We start from the raw sequence: 27,851 nt of genomic DNA on the forward strand, positions 1-27,851 counted from the left end.
GGGTTCTGCTCATGAATCACAAAATCTATCCTGAGGCGGAGGGTTGGTAAGTTGAGGGACCTAGATAGTTTGATTCCTTATCCTTAAAGAAAGATAAGCAGCGCGTGCGGGACGCCAATGTAAGGGTTGTCTTCCTACGGACTCTCAGGACTGGCGCTCCCTGACTCCTCCCATGGCCCTTGGCCAATCCTGACCTACTGAATGTATCACGTGCCTGCTGCTGTTGGCGTTGACTTTCCTAGGATCACTTCACAGGCTATACACCCTTATTCTCCAACTCCCCTATACAACAGAACATCTCACTTCAGAAAGCTTACAGAAACAGGTTTGCACAGGGTAGTGTGGCCAAGCGGTCTAAGGCACTGGATTAAGGTTCCAGTCTCTTTTAAGGCGTGGGTTCAAATCCCACCGCTGCCAGTATTTTTCAACTCACAAACGTATTTTGTCTGCATCAGTGTCTCACTCTCTGCCTTCTGCACCTACGATCCACATAGCGAGAGTTGAGACTATGTAAAGTGATGACGTATATATATAAGGGTAGCCAGACAGTGGGACCGAGCCTTCTTATTTTAAAAAACCACAACCTAAGGTGACAAGAATTGTATCGGTAAACAAACCAGCTGTCTTGAAGTCTAACTATAGAGGCGACGAGAGGGGTCACTGTGATGCTGAAAGTTCAGTGAGTGTAAACAGTAGAACGTTGTGTGATACGTTTCCTTGCAGTGATGACAGCTCGCGTTTCTAAAGCAGAGAGCATACATACAATGGGGAAGAAGAATAAATAAGGAAAGACATATATTATATGCAGACAGTTATTATACTTTGCTTTTCACCTGTAACTCGCTCAACTGTCGGTGAATGCTGCGTTACCCTGCATAGCCAGGTCACCACAGCGGTGTCCACAGTGTTTGGCCAAGTTACTATAGGTGTGAGCTTGTAGATGTGAGGTAGCGTGGCTGAGCAGGCTAAACTGGCTGGATTTAGGTTCCAGTCTCTCTGGAGCCGTGGGCTTGAATCCCAACACTTTAAGTTTACTTGAACCAAATACTTTTGCAAAAAGGTTCATGTAATAAATATTCATTAGGGTCGTGGTTGTGAGTATGACACTAATGGATAAAAGTGGGACTAACAATGCTACAATTCCTGAGACTACCACTGCACTAACAGCCTGGGAGAGGTTTGAGCTGGATACAGGATACTTGCATGAGGGAACTAACTCAAAAGGGGAACTATCCACTGATTTTTTCTATCGCTTGCTGAGTGAGTATTTTGAGACAATGGATGCAAAAGATTGTTTTGTGTATTCACAGATTCCTGTTTCGGTACAAGAGGGGGTTACCTATCATAGACTGTCATTAACATATGGGATACGTTGTAGTCTGTTATTAACAAGATTCTATAACCAGGAAGAGATTCAATATTTTTACTCAAATCATGATCTTGTGTTTTCTAATGTGCCTATCATAGAGGATGTGAGTGGGGTAGCTAAGTATTATAGCATAAAGTTAGTTAAAGGATTCTTTCAGGCGACATTAAGAATTAGTACATCTTATGCACACCACAATAATTTGACATGTTTGCTTACACCTGTAGAGAAAAGCTTTTTAGATCACACGGAAGAGAGAAGAAGGGCATTGAAGGGTAAACAAGAGAAAGGATTACAGCAACGGGCCTTTGCTAGTAGTGACGGTTATAGTGCAATTTGAGAACAAGGGAAGTTAGCTTTAGACGCACTACATGTAGGAAAGCTTTGCATATCCAAGACCAAATCATACTATGACAATGTGTTTGTGGGAATGAGTGAATGTAAGCGTGTGTTTTTGTTTCAGAGTAAATGGACGTTCATGTTAAATGGACAGGATCCAGCAATCCCCTGGATTTATTATATATGTGGACTTAATGCTTATTACCGTCTTCCAAAGGGATAGTGTGGGACATGTTATTTGGGGATAGTTTTCCCAAAGATATATCAACTTGACGATTTGAAAAGGGTACCAAAATTGTCTGAATTACATCGTACTAGACATAAGAAAGAGACTGCTGCTGGTGTAGTAGGAGACATATTTGGGACGATAATTTCTTCAGTGGGAGTTATTATGAACTCCATAAAAAATCAAAAGTTGTCTACTATTGAGGATAACATGCTGACAAACTTTTCAGGGGCTATACTCCTGATGGATACTGAACTTGCTGCGGAGGGGGCTATGACTCTTCAAAACAGGCTTGCTTTAGACATTCTTTTAGTGAAAAATGGCAGAGTTTGTAGATTGCTCAATGGGTGTAATTGTTGCGCTTACATACCAGATAATAGTAATGAGATTAGAAGTATGCTTACTAACTTGACTAGGGATAGTACGGACTTGAAGGATTTGAAAGAACCAGGTGTTTGGAAAAAGGTTGGGAAAGGATTTGCTTCAGTGGGAAATTGGATTAGTAACATTTGGCATGGGATATTGTTTAAAATAATACAGGGGAGATTGATTGTTATAGATTGCTTATTTGGATCATGGGTGGCATGTAAAATTAGTAAAAGAATAAAATTGAAGATGGCGAAAAATAATAGGAGGAGGGAAGAAAAACAAAGGGAAAAATTATTCAGGGCAAGATCAAAGGGGAAACCAAGAAGGGAAGAGATTGATATGAGGGAATTTTAGTATGTAAAATTAGTAGGGAAGATTTGTGTGATGACAAGAGTCATCAGAGGAGGGATTGCTGGAGTGTGTCTTTTAAAATTAATATTAACATGAAAAGCTTACAATATATTGTGTAATGAAGCTGCATAAAAAATGTGTTAACGTAGAAATAATGCACACGTTTGAAATGTGCCCACGGGGAGTGGCTACCAATGTATACGAAGACTAATGAAAGTTATTAATGCTGAATTAATTATGTACTAATGTTTTTAATTTGTATTAACATATTAAAATTGGAGTTATGTATTAGGAGTTTGTTCATTAAGCAGTAGACCTTAGTTTAGCGAAGGTCTGTGCCTAGCTGCCTGGTCTCATATTAAACTGTCTTTTTCTAACGTGCAATGTGCTATTTTCCTGAAGGACATGAAACTGTACTTTCCCAGAAGCTAGAGATGTGTGTAGCTGTAGTAAATTCTTTCTCATGGGACCCTACTTGCTCAAGGAGACATTCTTGCTGAATGCAACAGTGTAATTTGTAACAGGTGCAAGGCTGCCTGGAGTAGGAGAAAACAATGGAACTACTGACTGTAGCGTAAAATGTAACTTTTCTTACCTGACATTCCAACCGATGAAAACGTCAATAACATGGGCCAATCAACGACATGAGAACTGTGGTTTGTGTAAAACTCTGGTGAAGATTATTGGACAGAGATGGCGATGCACCAAGTATTATCCATTAAGGAATTAGGAGTAAATTAGACAGTTTTGATTTAACCACATGACCCGAGGAGAAATCAGGCATTTATTGGACATTCCACTCCAAGCCATTCTTTGCCATTCTACTGAGCCATTTAGGCCATTTCGTTTGAGACTTTGCCGTTTGTTCGCCCTGTTACTCTAAACCACCCTTTACTTATTCCTTACCTGATACTTACTTCTCCTCTATATGAGGGAAGTTCTTGTTCCTTAGCTATGCCATACTGATACTTTGCCCTGTCCTTTCTTTGCTGATGATGCAATTGACTGATGTCCCGAGGACGAAGACTGACGATGTTTGCTGATCCGTTGGATGGGTAACTATCTGATGAAAATTGTAATTGTCTGTTTGCCTTTTCTTTCTAGGTACCAACGCTCTTTGATCGAGGCCATAGTTAAATGTTTTCCAAATTTGTGTTTGCTAAATTGTTTTGCATGAAGCCCAACATGCTGATGCTAATACGTGGTTATTTAAGGTGTTCACTAAAATCTGACGCAAATAGACAAATGACTGAGTTCTTGCTTTGTTGAACCATGCACTACTGAGACTTTGCTAAGTTGCTTCTTAATAATTATGTGTTAATACTGAGTGAATATTCTCTATGCATTGATTAATTGCGTTTCTAATTGCAAATCTGAAGAGTTACTAATGAGATGAATTGCTGATGAGACTAACAGAAATGACTTTAGATTGTAACCAGTAGGGAAATAAATATCCTAACACTTAACTAAATTGGTGTGGTTATTCATGACTGAAAGATCATAGTGTGTTCACTTTATTGACTCTCATTAAAGGTTATTGATTAGCATGCTGATTAGTTATTGCGATTGTTGTTGAGATATTGATCTATTGATTTGTGATGCCAAAAGACATCTCGTACTGGGAAGTCCCCGAACCTGGTCTGAAAGGTTCATGGACCTAGGCGTGTCTCCTTGTAAGTTTACTTATCAAGGCTCTGACGCGCCTTCACTAATAAAAAGTAATCTGATCGCTTGCTGCGGAGTCATCGTCAACAAAAACTACCAAAATATTACTTCAATGTATTGTAATTACGACTGCCTCAGTTTTATGCATTACGTGAGTAGTCGGACAGCAATTTATTTAGCGCAAATATATTTCTTGTTGATGCACGTACGTTTTTAAACTGAAGTGTCATAGCTGTAGCGGCAATACTCCCAGTTTAGGTGGTTTTATAAACTAAGTTTTACTTTCTCCTACTTAAAACTTTTTGCAGAACAATGCACATTAAATGGGAAGGCAGTTTTCCTTAATTGTGTACTATTTGCTGCCTAATGTTGACATGTAAGCACACCACCAATAACTGACACCTAGAGACTCGAAAGCGCCATACCAGTACAATATTTGTATGATATTGCAATTTAAATCCACGTACAACTGAATTAAAGCAATCTTAGCTCATTTGAGGGTAGTGTGATAGTACATCACATATGGCTAGAACACGTTTGGAAAGTGTAATTTTCATGATTACATTACATTTAACATATAAATTCAAGCTGAAGTAGGGATGGACAACAAGGTCGTATAGAGCAAAGCTGAAGACAAGTTACCATAACAATCTGTAAATATATGCTCTTTATTATGTTTAGACAACTATCACCTAATAGAACACATTTTGGCTACCATATTTTGTACTCCTGAAAGATGGTGCTTTGAAGACGAGGTGGCCGAGTGGTTAAGGCGATGGACTGCTAATCCATTGTGATCTGCACGCGTGGGTTCGAATCCCATCCTCGTCGTTTTATTGTTCCGTCTTTAGTTTTTAGTATGTGGTAGGGCTGGGTTAACCCTATTTTATGTGAAAGTTAAATGACATATCCCATGGTATTTCCGGCAGTACAACGGCTCAGTTTGGAAACACCGCTCAGTTGAGTACTGTGCTTAGGCATTACTGTAAACAGCGCCAGCCGGGTTCTGCTCATGAATCACAAAATCTTTCCTGAGGCGGAGGGTTCGTAAGTTGAGGGACGTAGATAATTTGATTCCTTATCCTTAAAGAAAGAGAAGCAGCGCGTGCGGGACGCCAATGTAAGGGTTGTCTTCCTACGGACTCTCAGGACTGGCGCTCCCTGACACCTCCCATGGCCCAGGGCCAATCCTGACCTACTGAATGTATCACGTGCCTGCTGCTGTTGGCGTTGACTTTCCTAGGATCACTTCACAGGCTATACACCCTTATTCTCCAACTCCCCTATACAACAGAACATCTCACTTCAGAAAGCTTACAGAAGCAGGTTTGCACAGGGTAGTGTGGCCGAGCGGTCTAAGGCGCTGGATTAAGGCTCCAGTCTCTTTGGAGGCGTGGGTTCGAATCCCACCGCTGCCAGTATTTTTCAACTCACAAACGTATTTTGTCTGCATCAGAGTCTCACTCTCTGCCTTCTGCACCTACGATCCACATAGCGAGAGATGAGACTATGTAAAGTGGTGACGTATAAGGGTATAAGGGTAGCCAGACAGTGGGACCGAGCCTTCTTATTTTAAAAAACCACAACCTAAGGTGACAAGAATTGTATCAGTAAACAAACCAGCTGTCTTGAAGTCTAACTATAGAGGCGACGAGAGGGGTCACTGTGATGCTGAAAGTTCAGTGAGTGTAAACAGTAGAACGCTGTGTGATACGTTTCCTTGCAGCGATGACAGCTCGCGTTTCTAAAGCAGAGAGCAAACATACAATGGGGAAGAAGAATAAATAAGGAAAGACATATATTATATGAAGACAGTTATTATACTTTGCTTTTCACCTGTAACTCGCTCAACTGTCGGTGAATGCTGCGTTACCCCGCATAGCCAGGTCACCACAGCGGGTGTCCACAGTGTTTGGCCAAGTTACTATAGTTGTGAGCTTGTAGATGTGAGGTAGCGTGGCTGAGCAGGCTAAACTGGCTAGATTTAGGCTCCAGTCTCTCTGGAGCCGTGGGCTTGAATCCCAACACTTTAAGTTTACTTGAACCAAATACTTTTGCAAAAAAGCTTCATGTAAAAAATATTCATTAGGGTCGTGGTTGTGAGTATGACACTAATGGATAAAAGTGGGACTAACAATGCTACAATTCCTGAGACTACCACTGCACTAACAGCCTGGGAGAGGTTTGAGCTGGATACAAGATACTTGCAAGAGGGAACTAACTCGAAAGGGGAACTATCCACTGATGTTTTCTATCGCTTGCTGAGTGAGTATGTTGACACAATGGATGCAAAAGATTGTTTTGTGTGTACACAGATTCCTGTTTCAGTACAAGAGGGGGTTACCTATCATAGACTGTCATTAACATATGGGATACGTTGTAGTCTGTTACTAACAAGATTCTATAACCAGGAAGAGATTCAATATTTTTACTCAAATCATGATCTTGTGTTTTCTAATGTGGCTATCATAGAGGATGTGAGTGGGGTAGCTAAGTACTATAGCATAAAGTTAGTTAAAGGATTCTTTCAGGAAACATTAACAATTAGTACATCTTATGCACACCACAATAATTTGACATGTCTGCTTAAACCTGTAGAGAAAAGGTTTTTAGATCACACGGAAGAGAGAAGAAGGGCATTGAAAGGTAAACTAGAGAAAGGATTACAGCAACGGGCCTTTGCTAGTAGTGACGGTTGTAGTGCAATTAGAGAACAAGGGAAGTTAGCTTTAGACGCACCACATGTAGGAAAGCTTTGCATATCCAAGACCAAATCATACTATGACAATGTGTTTGTGGGAATGAGTGAATGTAAGCGTGTGTTTTTGTTTCAGAGAAAATGGACGTTCATGTTAAATGGACAGGATCCAGCAATCCCCGGGATTTATTATATATGTGGACTTAATGCTTATTACCGTATTCCAAAGGGATAGTATGGGACATGTTATTTGGGGATAGTTTTCCCAAAGATATATCAACTTGACGATTTGAAAAGGTTACCAAAATTGTCTGAATTACATCGTACTAGACATTAGAAAGAGACTGCTGCTGGTGTAGCAGGAGACATATTTGGGACGATAATTTCTTCAGTGGGAGTTATTATGAACTCCATAAAGATTCGAAAGTTGTCTACTATTGAGGATAACATGCTGACAAACTTTTCAGGGGCTATACTCCTGATGGATACTGAACTTGCTGCGGAGGGGGCTATGACTCTTCAAAACAGGCTTGCTTTAGACATTCATTTAGTGAAAAATGGCAGAGTTTGTAGATTGCTCAATGGGTGTAATTGTGGCGCTTACATACCAGATAATAGTAATGAGATTAGAAGTATGCTTACTAACTTGACTAGGGATAGTACGGACTTGAAGGATTTGAAAGAACCAGGTGTTTGGAAAAAGGTTGGGAAAGGATTTGCTTCAGTGGGAAATTGGATTAGTAACATTTGGCATGGGATATTGTCTAAAATAATACAGGGGATATTGATTGTTATAGATTGCTTATTTGGATCATGGGTGGCATGTAAAATTAGTAAAAGAATAAAATTGAAGATGGCGAAAAATAATAGGAGGAAGGAAGAAAAACAAAGGGAAAAATTATTCAGGGCAAGATCAAAGGGGAAACCAAGAAGGGAAGAGATTGATATGAGGGAATTTTAGTATGTAAAATTAGTAGGGAAGATTTGTGTGATGACAAGAGTAATCAGAGGAGGGATTGCTGGAGTGTGTCATTTAAAATTAATATTAACATGAAAAGCTTACAATATATTGTGTAATGAAGCTGCATAAAAAATGTGTTAACGTAGAAATAATGCACACGTTTGAAATGTGCCCACGGGGAGTGGCTTCCAATGTATACGAAGACTAATGAAAGTTATTAATGCTGAATTAATTATGTACTAATGTTTTTAATTTGTATTAACATATCAAAATTGGAGTTATGTATTAGGAGTTTGTTCATTAAGCAGTAGGCCTTAGTTTATCAAAGGTCTGTGCCTACCTGCCTGGTCTCATATTAAACTGTCTTTTTCTAACATGCAATGTGCTATTTTCCTGAAGGACATGAAACTGTACTTTCCCAAAAGCTAGAGATGTGTGTAGCTGTAGTAAATTCTTTCTCATGGGACCCTACTTGCTCAAGGAGACATTCTTGCTGAATGCAACAGTGTAATTTGTAACAGGTGCAAGGCTGCCTGGAGTAGGAGAAAACAATGGAACTACTGACTGTAGCGTAAAATGTAACTTTTCTTACCTGACATTCCAACCGATGAAAACGTCAATAACATGGGCCAATCAACGACATGAGAACTGTGGTTTGTGTAAAACTCTGGTGAAGATTATTGGACAGAGATGGCGATGCACCAATGATTATACATTGAGGAATTAGGAGTAAATTAGACAGTTTTGATTTAACCACATGACCCGAGGAGAAATCAGGCATTTATTGGACATTCCACTCCAAGCCATTCTTTGCCATTCTACTGAGCCATTTAGGCCATTTCGTTTGAGACTTTGCCGTTTGTTCGCCCTGTTACTCTAAACCACCCTGCACTTATTCCTTACCTGATACTTACTTCTCCTCTATATGAGGGAAGTTCTTGTTCCTTAGCTATGCCATACTGATACTTTGCCCTGTCCTTTCTTTGCTGATGATGCAAACGACTGATGTCCCGAGGAGGAAGAATGACGATGTTTGCTGATCCGTTGGATGGGTAACTATCTGATGAAAATTGTAATTGTCTGTTTGCCTTTTCTTTCTAGGTACCAACGCTCTTTGATAGAGGCCATAGTTAGATGTTTTCCAAATTTGTGTTTGCTAAATTGTTTTGCATGAAGCCCAACATGCTGATGCTAATACAAGGTTATTTAAGGTGTTCACTAAAATCTGACGCAAATAGACAAATGACTGAGTTCTTGCTTTGTTGAACCATGCACTACTGAGACTTTGCTAAGTTGCTTCTTAATAATTATGTGTTAATACTGAGTGAATATTCTCTATGCATTGATTAATTGCGTTTCTAATTGCAAATCTGAAGAGTTACTAATGAGATGAATTGCTGATGAGATTAACAGAAATGACTTTAGATTGTAACCAGTAGGGAAATAAATATCCTAACACTTAACTAAATTGGTGTGGTTATTCATGACTGAAAGATCATGGTGTGTTCACTTTATTGACTCTCATTAAAGGTTATTGATTAGCATGCTGATTAGTTATTGCGATTGTTGTTGAGATATTGATCTATTGATTTGTGATGCCAAAAGACATCTCGTACTGGGAAGTCCCCGAACCTGGTCTAAAAGGTTCATCGACCTAGGCGTGTCTCCTTGTAAGTTTACTTATCAAGGCTCTGACGCGCCTTCACTAATAAAAAGTAATCTGATCGCTTGCTGCGGAGTCATCGTCAACAAAAACTACCAAAATATTACTTCAATGTATTGTAATTACGAGTGCCTCAGTTTTATGCATTACGTGAGTAGTCGGACAGCAATTTATTTAGCGCAAAAATATTTCTTGTTAATGCACGTACGTTTTTAAACTGAAGTGTCATAGCTGTAGCGGCAATACTCCCAGTTTAGGTGGTTTTATAAACTAAGTTTTACTTTCTCCTACTTAAAACTTTTTGCAGAACAATGCACATTAAATGGGAAGGCAGTTTTCCTTAATTGTGTACTATTTGCTGCCTAATGTTGACATGTAAGCACACCACCAATAACTGACACCTAGAGACTCGAAAGCGCCATACCAGTACAATATTTGTATGATATTGCACTTTAGATCCACGTACAACTGAATTAAAGCAATCTTAGCTCATTTGAGGGTAGTGTGATAGTACATCACATATGGATAGAACACGTTTGGAAAGTGTAATTTTCATGATTACATTACATTTAACATATAAATTCAAGCTGAAGTAGGGATGGACAACAAGGTCGTATAGAGCAAAACTGAAGACAACAAGTTACCATAACAATCTGTAAATATATGCTCTTTATTATGTTTAGACAACTTTCACCTAATAGAACACATTTTGGCTACCATATTTTGTACTCCTGAAACATGGTGTTTTGAAGACAAGGTGGCCGAGTGGTTAAGGCGATGGACTACTAATCCATTGTGCTCTGCACGCGTGGGTTCGAATCCCATCCTCGTTGGTTTATTGTTCCGTCTTTAGTTTTTAGTATGTGGTAGGGCTGGGTTAACCCTATGTTATGTGAAAGTTAAATGACATATCCCATGGTATTTCCGGCCGTACAACGGCTCAGTTTGGAAACACCGCTCAGTTGAGTACTGTGCTTAGGCATTACTGTAAACAGCGCCAGCCGGGTTCTGCTCATGAATCACAAAATCTTTCCTGAGGCGGAGGGTTAGTAAGTTGAGGGACGTAGATAGTTTGATTCCTTATCCTTAAAGAAAGAGAAGCAGCGCGTGCGGGACGCCAATGTAAGGGTGGTCTTCCTACGGACTCTCAGGACTGGCGCTCCCTGACACCTCCCATGGCCCGGGGCCAATCCTGACCTACTGAATGTATCACGTGCCTGCTGCTGTTGGCGTTGACTTTCCTAGGATCACTTCACAGGCTATACACCCTTATTCTCCAACTCCCCTATACATCAGAACATCTCACTTCAGAAAGCTTACAGAAACAGGTTTGCACAGGGTAGTGTGGCTGAGCGGTCTAAGGCGCTGGATTAAGGCTCCAGTCTCTTTGGAGGCGTGGGTTCGAATCCCACCGCTGCCAGTATTTTTCAACTCACAAACGTATTTTGTCTGCATCAGTGTCTCACTCTCTGCCTTCTGCACCTACGATCCACATAGCGAGAGGTGAGACTATGTAAAGTGGTGACGTATATATATAAGGTTAGCCAGACAGTGGGACCGAGCCTTCTTACTTTAAAAAACCACAACCTAAGGTGACAAGAATTGTATCGGTAAACAAACCAGCTGTGTTGAAGTCTAACTATAGAGGCGACGAGAGGGGTCACTGTGATGCTGAAAGTTCAGTGAGTGTAAACAGTAGAACGCTATGTGATACGTTTCCTTGCAGTGATGACAGCTCGCGTTTCTAAAGCAGAGAGCAAACATACAATGGGGAAGAAGAATAAATAAGGAAAGACATATATTATATGAAGACAGTTATTATACTTTGCTTTTCACCTGTAACTCGCTCAACTGTCGGTGAATGCTGCGTTACCCCGCATAGCCAGGTCACCACAGTGGGTGTCCACAGTGTTTGGCCAAGTTACTATAGTTGTGAGCTTGTAGATGTGAGGTAGCGTGGCTGAGCAGGCTAAACTGGCTAGATTTAGGCTCCAGTCTCTCTGGAGCCGTGGGCTTGAATCCCAACACTTTAAATTTACTTGAACCAAATACTTTTGCAAAAAAGGTTCATGTAATAAATATTCATTAGGGTCGTGGTTGTGAGTATGACACTAATGGATAAAAGTGGGACTAACAATGCTACAATTCCTGAGACTACCACTGCACTAACAGCCTGGGAGAGGTTTGAGCTGGATACAAGATACTTGCATGAGGGAACTAACTCGAAAGGGGAACTCTCCACTGATGTTTTCTATCGCTTGCTGAGTGAGTATGTTGACACAATGGATGCAAAAGTTTGTTTTGTGTGTACACAGATTCCTGTTTCGGTACAACAGGGGGTTAACTATCATAGACTGTCATTAACATATGGGATACGTTGTAGTCTGTTACTAACAAGATTCTATAACCAGGAAGAGATTCAATATTTTTACTCAAATCATGATCTTGTGTTTTCTAATGTGCCTATCATAGAGGATGTGAGTGGGGTAGGTAAGTACTATAGCATAAAGTTAGTTAAAGGATTCTTTCAGTCAACATTAACAATTAGTACATCTTATGCACACCACAATAATTTGACATGTTTGCTTACACCTGTAGAGAAAAGCTTTTTAGATCACACGGAAGAGAGAAGAAGGGCATTGAAGGGTAAACTAGAGAAAGGATTACAGCAACGGGCCTTTGCTAGTAGTGACGGTTATAGTGCAATTAGAGAACAAGGGAAGTTAGCTTTAGACGCACTACATGTAGGAAAGCTTTGCATATCCAAGACCAAATTATACTATGACAATGTGTTTGTGGGAATGAGTGAATGTAAGCGTGTGTTTTTGTTTCAGAGTAAATGGACGTTCATGTTAAATGGACAGGATCCAGCAATCCCCGGGATTTATTATATATGTGGACTTAATGCTTATTACCGTCTTCCAAAGGGATAGTATGGGACATGTTATTTGGGGATAGTTTTCCCAAAGATATATCAACTTGACGATTTGAAAAGGTTACCAAAATTGTCTGAATTACATCGTACTAGACATAAGAAAGAGACTGCTGCTGGTGTAGTAGGAGACATATTTGGGACGATAATTTCTTCAGTGGGAGTTATTGTGAACTCCATAAAGATTCAAAAGTTGTCTACTATTGAGGATAACATGCTGACAAACTTTTCAGGGGCTATACTCCTGATGGATACTGAACATGCTGCAGAGGGGGCTATGACTCTTCAAAACAGGCTTGCTTTAGACATTCTTTTAGTGAAAAATGGCAGAGTTTGTAGATTGCTCAATGGGTGTAATTGTTGCGCTTACATACCAGATAATAGTAATGAGATTAGAAGTATGCTTACTAACTTGACTAGGGATAGTACGGACTTGAAGGATTTGAAAGAACCAGGTGTTTGGAAAAAGGTTGGGAAAGGATTTGCTTCAGTGGGAAATTGGATTAGTAACATTTGGCATGGGATATTGTCTAAAATAATACAGGGGATATTGATTGTTATAGATTGCTTATTTGGATCATAGGTGGCATGTCAAATTAGTAAAAGAATAAAATTGAAGATGGCGAAAAATAATAGGAGGAGGGAAGAAAAACAAAGGGAAAAATGATTCAGGGCAAGATCAAAGGGGAAACCAAGAAGTGAAGAGATTGATATGAGGGAATTTTAGTATGTAAAATTAGTAGGGAAGATTTGTGTGATGACAAGAGTCATCAGAGGAGGGATTGCTGGAGTGTGTCTTTTAAAATTAATATTAACATGAAAAGCTTACAATATATTGTGTAATGAAGCTGCATAAAAAATGTGTTAACGTAGAAATAATGCACACGTTTTCAATGTGCCCACGGGGATTGGCTACCAATGTATACGAAGACTAATGAAAGTTATTAATGCTGAATTAATTATGTACTAATGTTTTTAATTTGTATTAACATATCAAAATTGGAGTTATGTATTAGGAGTTTGTTCATTAAGCAGTAGGCCTTAGTTTATCGAAGGTCTGTGCCTAGCTGCCTGGTCTCATATTAAACTGTCTTTTTCTAACGTGCAATGTGCTATTTTCCTGAAGGACATGAAACTGTACTTTCCCAAAAGCTAGAGATGTGTGTAGCTGTAGTAAATTCTTTTTCATGGGACCCTACTTGCTCAAGGAGACATTCTTGCTGAATGCAACAGTGTAATTTGTAACAGGTGCAAGGCTGCCTGGAGTAGGAGAAAACAATGGAACTACTGACTGTAGCGTAAAATTTAACTTTTCTTACCTGACATTCCAACCGATGAAAACGTCAGTAACATGGGCCAATCAACGACATGAGAACTGTGGTTTGTGTAAAACTCTGGTGAAGATTATTGGACAGAGATGGCGATGCACCAATGATTATCCATTGAGGAATTAGGAGTAAATTAGACAGTTTTGATTTAACCACATGACCCGAGGAGAAATCAGGCATTTATTGGACATTCCACTCCAAGCCATTCTTTGCCATTCTACTGAGCCATTTATGCCATTTCGTTTGAGACTTTGCCGTTTGTTCGCCCTGTTACTCTAAACCACCCTTTACTTATTCCTTACCTGATACTTACTTCTCCTCTATATGAGGGAAGTTCTTGTTCCTTAGCTTTGCCATACTGATACTTTGCCCTGTCCTTTCTTTGCTGATGATGCAAACGACTGATGTCCCGAGGACGAAGAATGACGATGTTTGCTGATCCGTTGGATGGGTAACTATCTGATGAAAATTGTAATTGTCTGTTTGCCTTTTCTTTCTAGGTACCAACGCTCTTTGATAGAGGCCATAGTTAGATGTTTTCCAAATTTGTGTTTGCTAAATTGTTTTGCATGAAGCCCAACCGAGGTTATTTAAGGTGTTCACTAAAATCTGACGCAAATAGACAAATGACTGAGTTCTTGCTTTGTTGAACCATGCACTACTGAGACTTTGCTAAGTTGCTTCTTAATAATTATGTGTTAATACTGAGTGAATATTCTCTATGCATTGATTAATTGCGTTTCTAATTGCAAATCTGAAGAGTTACTAATGAGATGAATTGCTGATGAGATTAACAGAAATGACTTTAGATTGTAACCAGTAGGGAAATAAATATCCTAACACTTAACTAAATTGGTGTGGTTATTCATGACTGAAAGATCATGGTGTGTTCACTTTATTGACTCTCATTAAAGGTTATTGATTAGCATGCTGATTAGTTATTGCGATTGTTGTTGAGATATTGATCTATTGATTTGTGATGCCAAAAGACATCTCGTACTGGGAAGTCCCCGAACCTGGTCTAAAAGGTTCATCGACCTAGGCGTGTCTCCTTGTAAGTTTACTTATCAAGGCTCTGACGCGCCTTCACTAATAAAAAGTAATCTGATCGCTTGCTGCGGAGTCATCGTCAACAAAAACTACCAAAATATTACTTCAATGTATTGTAATTACGACTGCCTCAGTTTTATGCATTACTTGAGTAGTCGGACAGCAATTTATTTAGCGCAAAAATATTTCTTGTTGATGCACGTACGTTTTTAAACTGAAGTGTCATAGCTGTAGCGGCAATACTCCCAGTTTAGGTGGTTTTATAAACTAAGTTTTACTTTCTCCCTACTTAAAACATTTTGCAGAACAATGCACATTAAATGGGAAAGCAGTTTTCCTTAATTGTGTACTATTTGCTGCCTAATGTTGACATGTAAGCACACCACCAATAACTGACACCTAGAGACTCGAAAGCGCCATACCAGTACAATATTTATATGATATTGCACTTTAAATCCACGTACAACTGAATTAAAGCAATCTTAGCTCATTTGAGGGTAGTGTGATAGTACATCACATATGGATAGAACACGTTTGGAAAGTGTAATTTTCATGATTACATTACATTTAACATATAAATTCAAGCTGAAGTAGGGATGGACAACAAGGTCGTATAGAGCAAAGCTGAAGACAACAAGTTACCATAACAATCTGTAAATATATGCTCTTTATTATGTTTAGACAACTATCACCTAATAGAACACATTTTGGCTACCATATTTTGTACTCCTGAAACATGGTGTTTTGAAGACGAGGTGGCCGAGTGGTTAAGGTGATGGACTGCTAATCTATTGTGCTCTGCACGCGTGGGTTCGAATCCCATCCTCGTCGGTTTATTGTTCCGTCTTTAGATTTTAGTATGTGGTAGGGCTGGGTTAACCCTATTTTATGTGAAAGTTAAATGACATATCCCATGGTATTTCCGGCAGTACAACGGCTCAGTTTGGAAACACCGCTCAGTTGAGTACTGTGCTTAGGCATTACTGTAAACAGCGCCAGCCGGGTTCTGCTCATGAATCACAAAATCTTTCCTGAGGCGGAGGGTTAGTAAGTTGAGGGACGTAGATAGTTTGATTCCTTATCCTTAAAGAAAGAGAAGCAGCGCGTGCGGGACGCCAATGTAAGGGTTGTCTTCCTACGGACTCTCAGGACTGGCGCTCCCTGACACCTCCCATGGCCCGGGGCCAATCCTGACCTACTGAATGTATCAAGTGCCTGCTGCTGTTGGCGTTGACTTTCCTAGGATCACTTCACAGGCTATACACCCTTATTCTCCAACTCCCCTATACAACAGAACATCTCACTTCAGAAAGCTTACAGAAACAGGTTTGCACAGGGTAGTGTGGCCGAGCGGTCTAAGGCGCTTGTGAGAAACTAGGGCTGATTGCAGAGGCCCCATAACTTTTTGCCCCCATTTTCCACTTTATGCTGGTGTTTTCCTGACTCTGATGGTGCCCTGGGTACTGCTAACCAGTCCCAGGGCCTGTGCTCTGTGTAAAATGGATATGCAAATTAGGCTAATTATAATTGGCTAAGTTAACCTACCTATAAGTCCCTAGTATATGGTAGGGCATGTAGGTTTAGGGACCACAGCATAGGTGGTGCACACCTAGGTGCATTGCTGAGGTGCCCAGTGTCATTTTAAAAGCAAGCCTGCCTTGCTGGCTGCTTTTAAATTAAAGTTATATGCAAATTCGACTTTGGAATTAAAGGTACTTCCAAAGTCTTAAACTACCTTATTTTTACATATAAGTCACCCCTAAGGTGTGCCCTATGTGCCCCTAGGGATGGGTGCCATGTAACTATAAGCAGGGACTTTATAAAAATAGATTTATAAGCCCTGGTGAGGAAAAAACAGCCAAATTCGTTTTTCCCTCATTGAAGTAAATGGCCTTCATAGGCTAGAATGGGCAGACTTTATTTTAAATTTTAAAGTCTCCTTAAATGTTACATACCAAGAATTTGGTATCAAATTGATTGTTGTAATAAATCCCACAACTTCCAGTTGTTGGATTTAATATAACTTGTCCAGGTAAAAAGTTTAGACTTTACCTAAAAAGTTGCCAATTTCAGCTCTGCATTGTTTTTGCTCCTGTGCTCTGATTGGCCAGCCTGCAGCAGCTTCTGCCAGGCTACTTTAATGAGGTGTGAAGTGGCCTGACTTCACACAAAGGAATGTGCTTGGGGGAGAGAATCTCCCCTCAGCAGATGGTGAGGCAGGAAGGGGGAGGGCTGCCAAACTGGTCTTCAAAGGCAGAGAAGGACATCTGGAGCACCCAGCAACACCCCCACATCCTGCAACCCCAGACAGCTAGGTGCCCCCTTGATTAGATTAGGAGAGGGCAGGAGAGGGGTGTGTTTATGATTTTTAGCCACACCAGTGGGTGGGCTCAGCCAGATCTCTCCTCCAAAAATCAGATTCATCCATTTTGGATTTTTAGAGACTGTTGCCTTCTGGGATGGATTTTTGCCACACTTCCCAGGAAGTGGTCATCACAGGGGGACAACCCTGTCCCTGATTGGAGGACCAGGGCCCCCCTGCTTTTCACCCAGGAGCAAGGATAAAACTGGCAGACCTGCACCCACGCCTCAGATCCCCACCAAATTTCAAGAAGAAGGAACTACAAGAAGAAGAAGGACTGCCCTGCTGGACCCCTGGCCTGCACCTGGACCCTGCACTCAGAAAGACTGCACCAGCTGCACACTTGGGCTTCACCACAAGAAGGACTTTGCCTGGCTTCCACTGGTTCAAGGAGGGACTCCCTGTTTGCTACAGGTGAAAAATTGCTAACCAGAGTCCCCTGCACCAACTCCTGAAAAAGTGACCAGCTGACCACTGTCCAGTGGCCAAAAAGGAGTTTGCGCCAGGTGCATTCTGGGAGTTGAAGTCCGCACTTCCCAAGGACCATCACAGAACTTCTGGACCCTTGGGGTGAGCTGTGGACCCCAAAAGAACCTTAAAAGAACATCTGGGTGAAGCCCCAGAAGTTTGGAAAAGATTGGAGAATTTTTGGAAAAAAGCTCCATAAAGTGACCGACCCGACGCGGAAATTCTAGCCGGCTTGCCTCAACCGCGACCCGGCCTGACTTCGTGGTTCGTCCCGGTAAAGAAAAACATCAAAAAAAAAGACTAAGTCCGAACGTAAAAAGTTGACCGGGACCTTCCAGCCATCGTATCCGAGAAGGGCTCCACGGACGTCAGATCAAGATCCAGGTTTACCCCGGTCGAAGGATTTTCATCTCGAAAAAACGACTAAGTCCGAAGGTAAAAATCACCACCGAGGAAACCGACTTCGCGTATCCGGACAAGGGCTCCAGGAGGTCGGATCCAACTGGCAGGTTTGTCCCGGTGAAGAAAAACTTCAAAATAAAGACTAAGTCAGAAGGTAACTTTTTAACCGAGGCCTCCCGCGACCTGTAGCCGAGCAGGGCTCCATCGCGGTCGGCCTGAAAGTTTGACTTTGCCCCGGTCCTGGTGCAACCAGATGACCCGATTGGCGCTTTTTGTTTCTAAGCGCTAGAAAATAATAATACTTTAAAAATTCATATCTCCGGTTCCCCTGAACCGATTTTAATCGTTAGAGTGTCATTTTAAAGATAAAAATATAAGCTATTTTTATAAATTGGTTTTGGATTTTTAAACTGTTTCCTGTGTTTTATTTAATTACTGTTTTGTGATATCTGAATGCTTTACACTTTGTCTCCTAAGTTAAGCCTTGACGCTCGATGCCAAGCTACCAAGGGTTGAGCTGGGATTAATTTACTGAGACCTAACTGTACTTTTGTGGAGGTTTGTGGCTTGTTGCTAGGTGTAGGTACCTACCTGCCCTACCAATAACCCATTTTCCAACATAATTGGAAGCAGCGATGGGATCCTGTACTTGTGTTCAATATCACGTTACAGTTTTAGATAAAACAAATTAAAAATCCTTTAAATTGTCCTAGTGCAAAAATTGTTTTTAATTTTTAATTTTAATTTTTTTTAATTAATTTGGATTAATTTCAATTATTGAATTTTTGTAATTTTTCTAAATTCTTGTTTCCAATTTTTGCAAAAAGTTTTTGTTGACACAAAACTAGGGAACCATGGAGCTTGATCTGGCTAGCCTACCCACACTGACAGTAGTCCAGCTTAGGGGGTTGTGTATTGAGAGGGGGTTGCCTGCAACCCCTGATCTCAGGAAGCAAATCCTGATTAAATCCCTGACAGCATGGGCTGAGGCCCAAGAGGAAGAGACAGAGGAAGCTCCAGAGGAGGAAGAAAAAGAGGAAGATGCTAACTCTAACCACTCAGGGGAGGGAAGGCATCAGACCCCAAGTGAGGAAGAGGAGGAACGGTCCTCAATGGATACAGTCACTAGGGGCAGACCCAAAGCTAGTGGTAGGAAGAGGGTCCTTTCAGGAGGAGAGAACCCATCCATCAGGGAAAGAGAGCTGGAAGCCCAGCTGGCCTACATAGCTTTGGAAGCAGATAAGCTTGCCCTGGAAAAGAAAAAGTGGGCAAGCAAATAAAAAAAAGATGGAGGCAGCGAGAAGGAAACTGAGGTGTCCATGGGTGGGGGAGTTTGCCCCAGATTACCCAAGGGGGTGGTTCCTGCTTATGTAGAGGGGGATGACATAGATAAGTGGCTAGGGGCCTTTGAGAGGGCACACCAAATGAGAAGGGTTAGGCCTCAATACTGGGGTTCCCTTTTGTGGGAGTTGGTCCCCAACTCAGGGAGGGATAGGCTTCTGACCTTAAGGGGGGAGGAGGCAGATTCATACCCTAGTATGAAGAGGTGCTTAGTCAAGAAGTTTGGTCTGACCCCAGAGCAATATAGAATGAAGTTCAGGGACACCCAGAAGGTCAGTACCCAGTCTTGGGTTGACTTTGTGGACACCTCACTAAAGGCACTAGAGGGCTGGATTATTGGCAACAAAGTAAATACTTATGAGGGGTTATACAATCTGATCATGAGAGAGCACATCTTGACCAATTGTATCCAAGAAAGGTTACGCCAGCATCTAGTGGACTCTAAGCAGACCAACCCTAGAGAGCTAGGGGAGGCAGCTGATGAGTGGTTGAGAACCAGGGTGGTTGTCAAGTCCCAGGGGGGAGACTCCAAGAAGGGGGGGTCAGGTCCCCAAAAACCTAAGGAGGGAGGTGGTAAGCCCACCACAGAGACTCCCTCTGTACCCCAGAACCCTAAGAAGGAGGAGAGTAAATCCCAGTCCCACTCTGACATGCAGAGACAGGGAGACCCAGGGTTAAAAAAGCTCTTGGACAGTAGGGCTTGCTTTGACTGTCAGCAGACAGGTCACTTCAGAGGAGATGCAGCCTGTCCAAAGAAGGTGGTTAGCACTGGGCTGTCCAGTGTAGCCATAGAGGAGGATTCCTCAGATGATGAAGTCCTCCTAGCATTGTGCTGGGAGACAGGACCAGATGGTAAGCTGGTGATCCCTGAGGGTGGGAGTAGGCACTTCCACCACATTCAAGTGAATGGGATCCCTACCACTGGCCTGAGAGACACCTGTGCCAGTCACACTGTAGTGAGTGACCGGTTAGTGACCCCAGACATGTATGTCCCAGGAAAGACAAAGAAAGTCAGGATAGCCACAGGGGAGGTCACCTCCAAACCTGTAGCCATAGTGCCCCTAGAGAGGGAGGGTATCCTTGACTGGATTAGGGTGGTAGTCAGTGCTGACCTTCCCCTAGATTGTATCCTGGGCAATGACCTCCCAGAGGTGAGTCTGGTCACAGATGGGGTGGTCGCCCAGGGCGCCCCCCCAACCCAAAGTCCTGGGGAGTCAGTCCCTACAGTTAGGAGACAGGGGTCCCCAAGAAAAGGAAAGAAGAAAAGGAAGGGTAGGCCACTCTTAAAGAGAGTTCCAGGGAGCCAAGGGCCTTCTGCCCCAGTAAGGGGGGAGCCCAGAGTTGGCACTGGTGAGGCCTCACCTGACCCCAAGGAAGTCCTGAGTAGTCAGGCAGCTGTCCAGATGCAAGGTGTTGCCCTTGCACTGACAGAAGGGAGAGTGGAAGGAGGGTGTCTGCCACAGGAGGTGGTAGCCCCCCACTCTAGACAGCAAGAGGGGTGCCAGGACCCCAAAGATGCCCCTAAAGCAGCTCAGCCACCTGTCAGTGGAGAGCTTAGGGTGTGGTTCTGGGTACTGACAGCTGTCAGTAGCCTCTGCTGGGTGCTAGCCTTCCAGGCAGCACTGTACTTGGCCTGGGAGGCAGACCCCAGGGCCAATAGCAAAGTAGGCCCCCTAACCCTATTGGTCATGGTGGGGTTGCTCAAGTGTTGGGTGACCTCTTTGGGTAAGCTAGGTGTTGCCTTAGCAAAGTTAGGAGTAGGGGAGGTGGGCACCTCACTACCCAAGTTGGCAGAGAGAGAGGAGGAAGACCCCCCTAGAGGGAAGTTTCAGTTTGAGTTGGGTCCTTTTACTGTTGGGATGGCTTCACTACCCAGAGGGAGTGACCCTGACAGGAGGATATAAGGCAGAGTAGGCCCTGCAAAGGGACAGCCAGTTTTCTTCACTGTCTTCCTCGCCTAACAAGCCAGGAAGACTCTCCCAGGGTTGGGCTGAGTCTCCTGGGCGTGTGGGCTGGGGGGGGGGTTGTGTGAGAAACTAGGGCTGATTGCAGAGGCCCCATAACTTTTTGCCCCCATTTTCCACTTTATGCTGGTGTTTTCCTGACTCTGATGGTGCCCTGGGTACTGCTAACCAGTCCCAGGGCCTGTGCTCTGTGTAAAATGGATATGCAAATTAGGCTAATTATAATTGGCTAAGTTAACCTACCTATAAGTCCCTAGTATATGGTAGGGCATGTAGGTTTAGGGACCACAGCATAGGTGGTGCACACCTAGGTGCATTGCTGAGGTGCCCAGTGTCATTTTAAAAGCAAGCCTGCCTTGCTGGCTGCTTTTAAATTAAAGTTATATGCAAATTCGACATTGGAATTAAAGGTACTTCCAAAGTCTTAAACTACCTTATTTTTACATATAAGTCACCCCTAAGGTGTGCCCTATGTGCCCCTAGGGATGGGTGCCATGTAACTATAAGCAGGGACTTTATAAAAATAGATTTATAAGCCCTGGTGAGGAAAAAACAGCCAAATTCGTTTTTCCCTCATTGAAGTAAATGGCCTTCATAGGCTAGAATGGGCAGACTTTATTTTAAATTTTAAAGTCTCCTTAAATGTTACATACCAAGAATTTGGTATCAAATTGATTGTTGTAATAAATCCCACAACTTCCAGTTGTTGGATTTAATATAACTTGTCCAGGTAAAAAGTTTAGACTTTACCTAAAAAGTTGCCAATTTCAGCTCTGCATTGTTTTTGCTCCTGTGCTCTGATTGGCCAGCCTGCAGCAGCTTCTGCCAGGCTACTTTAATGAGGTGTGAAGTGGCCTGACTTCACACAAAGGAATGTGCTTGGGGGAGAGAATCTCCCCTCAGCAGATGGTGAGGCAGGAAGGGGGAGGGCTGCCAAACTGGTCTTCAAAGGCAGAGAAGGACATCTGGAGCACCCAGCAACACCCCCACATCCTGCAACCCCAGACAGCTAGGTGCCCCCTTGATTAGATTAGGAGAGGGCAGGAGAGGGGTGTGTTTATGATTTTTAGCCACACCAGTGGGTGGGCTCAGCCAGATCTCTCCTCCAAAAATCAGATTCATCCATTTTGGATTTTTAGAGACTGTTGCCTTCTGGGATGGATTTTTGCCACACTTCCCAGGAAGTGGTCATCACAGGGGGACGACCCTGTCCCTGATTGGAGGACCAGGGCCCCCCTGCTTTTCACCCAGGAGCAAGGATAAAACTGGCAGACCTGCACCCACGCCTCAGATCCCCACCAAATTTCAAGAAGAAGGAACTACAAGAAGAAGAAGGACTGCCCTGCTGGACCCCTGGCCTGCACCTGGACCCTGCACTCAGAAAGACTGCACCAGCTGCACACTTGGGCTTCACCACAAGAAGGACTTTGCCTGGCTTCCACTGGTTCAAGGAGGGACTCCCTGTTTGCTACAGGTGAAAAATTGCTAACCAGAGTCCCCTGCACCAACTCCTGAAAAAGTGACCAGCTGACCACTGTCCAGTGGCCAAAAAGGAGTTTGCGCCAGGTGCATTCTGGGAGTTGAAGTCCGCACTTCCCAAGGACCATCACAGAACTTCTGGACCCTTGGGGTGAGCTGTGGACCCCAAAAGAACCTTAAAAGAACATCTGGGTGAAGCCCCAGAAGTTTGGAAAAGATTGGAGAATTTTTGGAAAAAAGCTCCATAAAGTGACTGACCCGACGCGGAAATTCTAGCCGGCTTGCCTCAACCGCGACCCGGCCTGACTTCGTGGTTCGTCCCGGTAAAGAAAAACATCCAAAAAAAAGACTAAGTCCGAACGTAAAAAGTTGACCGGGACCTTCCAGCCATCGTATCCGAGAAGGGCTCCACGGACGTCGGATCAAGATCCAGGTTTACCCCGGTCGAAGGATTTTCATCTCGAAAAAACGACTAAGTCCGAAGGTAAAAATCACCACCGAGGAAACCGACTTCGCGTATCCGGACAAGGGCTCCAGGAGGTCGGATCCAACTGGCAGGTTCGTCCCGGTGAAGAAAAACTTCAAAATAAAGACTAAGTCAGAAGGTAACTTTTTAACCGAGGCCTCCCGCGACCTGTAGCCGAGCAGGGCTCCATCGCGGTCGGCCTGAAAGTTTGACTTTGCCCCGGTCCTGGTGCAACCAGATGACCCGATTGGCGCTTTTTGTTTCTAAGCGCTAGAAAATAATAATACTTTAAAAATTCATATCTCCGGTTCCCCTGAACCGATTTTAATCGTTTTTGTGTCATTTTAAAGATAAAAATGTAAGCTATTTTTATAAATTGGTTTTGGATTTTTAAACTGTTTCCTGTGTTTTATTTAATTACTGTTTTGTGATATCTGAATGCTTTACACTTTGTCTCCTAAGTTAAGCCTTGACGCTCGATGCCAAGCTACCAAGGGTAGAGCTGGGATTAATTTACTGAGACCTAACTGTACTTTTGTGGAGGTTTGTGGCTTGTTGCTAGGTGTAGTTACCTACCTGCCCTACCAATAACCCATTTTCCAACAGCACTGGATTAAGGCTCCAGTCTCTTTGGAGACGTGGGTTCGAATCCCACCGCTGCCAGTATTTTTCAACTCACAAACTTATTTTGTCTGCATCAGTGTCTCACTCTCTGCCTTCTGTACCTACGATCCACATAGCGAGAGGTGAGACTATGTAAAGTGGTGACGTATATATATAAGGGTAGCCAGACAGTGGGACCGAGCCTTCTTATTTTAAAAAACCACAACCTAAGGTGACAAGAATTGTATCGGTAAACAAACCAGCTGTGTTGAAGTCTAACTATAGAGGTGACGAGAGGGGTCACTGTGATGCTGAAAGTTCAGTGAGTGTAAACAGTAGAACGCTGTGTGATACGTTTCCTTGCAGTGATGACAGCTCGCGTTTCTAAAGCAGAGAGCAAACATACAATGGGGAAGAAGAATAAATAAGGAAAGACATATATTATATGAAGACAGTTATTATACTTTGCTTTTCACCTGTAACTCGCTCAACTGTCGGTGAATGCTGCGTTACCCCACATAGCCAAGTCACTACAGCGGGTGTCCACAGTGTTTGGCCAAGTTACTATAGTTGTGAGCTTGTAGATGTGAGGTAGCGTGGCTGAGCACGCTAAACTGGCTAGATTTAGGCTCCAGTCTCTCTGGAGCCGTGGGCTTGAATCCCAACACTTTAAGTTTACTTGAACCAAATACTTTTGCAAAAAAGGTTCATGTAATAAATATTCATTAGGGTCGTGGTTGTGAGTATGACACTAATGGATAAAAGTGGGACTAACAATGCTACAATTCCTGAGACTACCACTGCACTAACAGCCTGGGAGAGGTTTGGGCTGGATACAAGATACTTGCATGAGGGAACTAACTCGAAAGGGAAACTATCCACTGATGTTTTCTATCGCTTGCTGAGTGAGTATGTTGACACAATGGATGCAAAAGATTGTTTTGTGTGTACACAGATTCCTGTTTCAGTACAAGAGGGGGTTACCTATCATAGACTGTCATTAACATATGGGATACGTTGTAGTCTGTTACTAACAAGATTCTATAACCAGGAAGAGATTCAATATTTTTACTCAAATCATGATCTTGTGTTTTCTAATGTGCCTATCATAGAGGATGTGAGTGGGGTAGCTAAGTACTATAGCATAAAGTTAGGTAAAGGATTCTTTCAGGCAACATTAACAATTAGTACATCAAATGCACACCACAATAATTTGACATGTTTGCTTACACCTGTAGAGAAAAGCTTTTTAGATCACACGGAAGAGAGAAGAAGGGCATTGAAGGGTAAACTAGAGAAAGGATTACAGCAACGGGCCTTTGCTAGTAGTGACGGTTATAGTGCAATTAGAGAACAAGGGAAGTTAGCTTTAGACGCACTACATGTAGGAAAGCTTTGCATATCCAAGACCAAATCATACTATGACAATGTGTTTGTGGGAATGAGTGAATGTAAGTGTGTGTTTTTGTTTCAGAGTAAATGGACGTTCATGTTAAATGGACAGGATCCAGCAATCCCCGGGATTTATTATATATGTGGACTTAATGCTTATTGCCGTCTTCCAAAGGGATAGTATGGGACATGTTATTTAGGGATAGTTTTCCCAAAGATATATCAACTTGACGATTTGAAAAGGTTACCAAAATTGTCTGAATTACATCGTACTAGACATAAGAAAGAGACTGCTGCTGGTGTAGTAGGAGACATATTTGGGACGATAATTTCTTCAGTGGGAGTTATTATGAACTCCATAAAGATTCAAAAGTTATCTACTATTGAGGATAACATGCTGACAAACTTTTCAGGGGCTATACACCTGATGGATACTGAACATGCTGCGGAGGGTGCTATGACTCTTCAAAACAGGCTTGCTTTAGACATTCTTTTAGTGAAAAATAGCAGAGTTTGTAGATTGCTCAATGGGTGTAATTGTTGCGCTTACATACCAGATAATAGTAATGAGATTAGAAGTATGCTTACTAACTTGACTAGGGATAGTACGGACTTGAAGGATTTGAAAGAACCAGGTGTTTGGAAAAAGGTTGGGAAAGGATTTGCTTCAGTGGGAAATTGGATTAGTAACATTTGGCATGGGATATTGTCTAAAATAATACAGGGGATATTGATTGTTATAGATTGCTTATTTGGATCATGGGTGGCATGTAAAATTAGTAAAAGAATAAAATTGAAGATGGTGAAAAATAATAGGAGGAGGGAAGAAAAACAAAGGGAAAAATGATTCAGGGTAAGATCAAAGGGGAAAACAAGAAGGGAAGAGATTGATATGAGGGAATTTTAGTATGTAAAATTAGTAGGGAAGATTTGTGTGATGACAAGAGTCATCAGAGGAGGTATTGCTGGAGTGTGTCTTTTAAAATTAATATTAACATGAAAAGCTTACAATATATTGTGTAATGAAGCTGCATAAAAAATGTGTTAACGTAGAAATAATGCACACGTTTGAAATGTGCCCACGGGGAGTGGCTACCAATGTATACGAAGACTGATGAAAGTTATTAATGCTGAATTAATTATGTACTAATGTTTTTAATTTGTATTAACATATCAAAATTGGAGTTATGTATTAGGAGTTTGTTCATTAAGCAGTAGGCCTCAGTTTATCGAAGGTCTGTGCCTAGCTGCCTGGTCTCATATTAAACTGTCTTTTTCTAACGTGCAATGTGCTATTTTCCTGAAGGACATGAAACTGTACTTTCCCAAAAGCTAGAGATGTGTGTAGCTGTAGTAAATTCTTTCTCATGGGACCCTACTTGCTCAAGGAGACATTCTTGCTGAATGCAACAGTGTAATTTGTAACAGGTGCAAGGCTGCCTGGAGTAGGAGAAAACAATGGAACTACTGACTGTAGCATAAAATGTAACTTTTCTTACCTGACATTCCAACCGATGAAAACGTCAATAACATGGGCCAATCAACGACATGAGAACTGTGGTTTGTGTAAAACTCTGGTGAAGATTATTGGACAGAGATGGTGATACACCAATGATTATCCATTGAGGAATTAGGAGTAAATTAGACAGTTTTGATTTAACCACATGACCCGAGGAGAAATCAGGCATTTATTGGACATTCCACTCCAAGCCATTCTTTGCCATTCTTCTGAGCCATTTAGGCCATTTAGTTTGAGACTTTGCCGTTTGTTCGTCCTGTTACTCTAAACCACCCTGCACTTATTCCTTACCTGATACTTACTTCTCCTCTATATGAGGGAAGTTCTTGTTCCTTAGCTATGCCATACTGATACTTTGCCCTGTCCTTTCTTTGCTGATGATACAAAAGACTGATGTCCCGAGGACGAAGAATGACGATGTTTGCTGATCCGTTGGATGGGTAACTATGTGATGAAAATTGTAATTGTCTGTTTGCCTTTTCTTTCTAGGTACCAACGCTCTTTGATAGAGGCCATAGTTAGATGTTTTCCAAATTTGTGTTTGCTAAATTGTTTTGCATGAAGCCCAACATGCTGATGCTAATACGAGGTTATTTAAGGTGTTCACTAAAATCTGACGCAAATAGACAAATGACTGAGTTCTTGCTTTGTTGAACCATGCACTACTGAGACTTTGCTAAGTTGCTTCTTAATAATTATGTGTTAATACTGAGTGAATATTCTCTATGCATTGATTAATTGCGTTTCTAATTGCAAATCTGAAGAGTTACTAATGAGATGAATTGCTGATGAGATTAACAGAAATGACTTTAGATTGTAACCAGTAGGGAAATAAATATCCTAACACTTAACTAAATTGGTGTGGTTATTCATGACTGAAAGATCATGGTGTGTTCACTTTATTGAC

At 42.0% G+C, this 27,851-nt stretch overlaps 6 non-coding genes across 6 annotated transcripts; all 6 read left to right on the top strand.

Annotated features, from left to right (window-relative positions):
• Window positions 1-335: 335 nt before the first annotated feature.
• On the top strand, window positions 336-417 carry TRNAL-AAG (transfer RNA leucine (anticodon AAG)). Its single transcript has one exon. It is a non-coding gene; the product is annotated as a tRNA-Leu (tRNA).
• Window positions 418-5,065: 4,648 nt separating this feature from the next.
• TRNAS-GCU (transfer RNA serine (anticodon GCU)) lies at window positions 5,066-5,147 on the top strand. The gene has a single exon. It is a non-coding gene; the product is annotated as a tRNA-Ser (tRNA).
• A 505-nt stretch (window positions 5,148-5,652) lies between these two features.
• Window positions 5,653-5,734, top strand: TRNAL-AAG (transfer RNA leucine (anticodon AAG)). Its single transcript has one exon. It is a non-coding gene; the product is annotated as a tRNA-Leu (tRNA).
• A 4,655-nt stretch (window positions 5,735-10,389) lies between these two features.
• Window positions 10,390-10,471, top strand: TRNAS-ACU (transfer RNA serine (anticodon ACU)). Its single transcript has one exon. It is a non-coding gene; the product is annotated as a tRNA-Ser (tRNA).
• A 505-nt stretch (window positions 10,472-10,976) lies between these two features.
• On the top strand, window positions 10,977-11,058 carry TRNAL-AAG (transfer RNA leucine (anticodon AAG)). Its single transcript has one exon. It is a non-coding gene; the product is annotated as a tRNA-Leu (tRNA).
• A 4,639-nt stretch (window positions 11,059-15,697) lies between these two features.
• On the top strand, window positions 15,698-15,779 carry TRNAS-GCU (transfer RNA serine (anticodon GCU)). Its single transcript has one exon. It is a non-coding gene; the product is annotated as a tRNA-Ser (tRNA).
• Window positions 15,780-27,851: the final 12,072 nt, after the last annotated feature.

Source organism: Pleurodeles waltl, chromosome 12 (assembly GCF_031143425.1).
Source record: "Pleurodeles waltl isolate 20211129_DDA chromosome 12, aPleWal1.hap1.20221129, whole genome shotgun sequence".
Taxonomy (NCBI): Eukaryota; Metazoa; Chordata; class Amphibia; order Caudata; family Salamandridae; genus Pleurodeles; species Pleurodeles waltl.